We start from the raw sequence: 1,059 nt of genomic DNA, 5'->3' as shown, positions 1-1,059 counted from the left end.
ACTCTCGGGGCGGGGGGCACCGCAGCCCCCCGAGGTGGCTTCGTACACCTCTTGAACGTTGGGGCCCGGCCGCTCGGTGAGAGCGGGGTCTACCCGGGCAGACAGCCTGTCGGCCCCGCGGCCTGGACAGGCGGAGCGGGGACTCTTGCGCTCGGGGGCTCTGCTCGGCCCAGAGAGCGGGGTGCGGGGCGCCGTCGCCTCGCTGGAACCAGGGGCGTCGTGACGTTCGCGCGCGCCTAGCCGCCGCCAGAACAGGCCGGAAAGGTTGAGCTGCATACGGATCTAAGCCGTTGCCCAAGCTAACTCTGGCCCGTGTGACCGACACAGCCGCGCACGCGCTTTCCTACGACACTCGACCGCCTGGCTCCCCTCGGCCTGGGAGGCACTCTCGGGGCGGGGGGCACCGCAGCCCCCCGAGGTGGCTTCGTACACCTCTTGAACGTTGGGGCCCGGCCGCTCGGAGAGCGGGGTCTACCCGGGCAGACAGCCTGTCGGCCCCGCGGCCTGGACAGGCGGAGCGGGGACTCTTGCGCTCGGGGGCTCTGCTCGGCCCAGAGAGCGGGGTGCGGGGCGCCGTCGCCTCGCTGGAACCAGGGGCGTCGTGACATTCGCGCGCGCCTAGCCGCCGCCAGAACAGGCCGGAAAGGTTGAGCTGCATACGGATCTAAGCCGTTGCCCAAGCTAACTCTGGCCCGTGTGACCGACACAGCCGCGCACGCGCTTTCCTACGACACTCGACCGCCTGGCTCCCCTCGGCCTGGGAGGCACTCTCGGGGCGGGGGGCACCGCAGCCCCCCGAGGTGGCTTCGTACACCTCTTGAACGTTGGGGCCCGGCCGCTCGGAGAGCGGGGTCTACCCGGGCAGACAGCCTGTCGGCCCCGCGGCCTGGACAGGCGGAGCGGGGACTCTTGCGCTCGGGGGCTCTGCTCGGCCCAGAGAGCGGGGTGCGGGGCGCCGTCGCCTCGCTGGAACCAGGGGCGTCGTGACGTTCGCGCGCGCCTAGCCGCCGCCAGAACAGGCCGGAAAGGTTGAGCTGCATACGGATCTAAGCCGTTGCC

Source organism: Eleutherodactylus coqui, unplaced genomic scaffold (assembly GCF_035609145.1).
Source record: "Eleutherodactylus coqui strain aEleCoq1 unplaced genomic scaffold, aEleCoq1.hap1 HAP1_SCAFFOLD_74, whole genome shotgun sequence".
Lineage (NCBI taxonomy): Eukaryota > Metazoa > Chordata > Amphibia > Anura > Eleutherodactylidae > Eleutherodactylus > Eleutherodactylus coqui.
Note: the sequence above shows the minus strand (reverse complement) of the source record.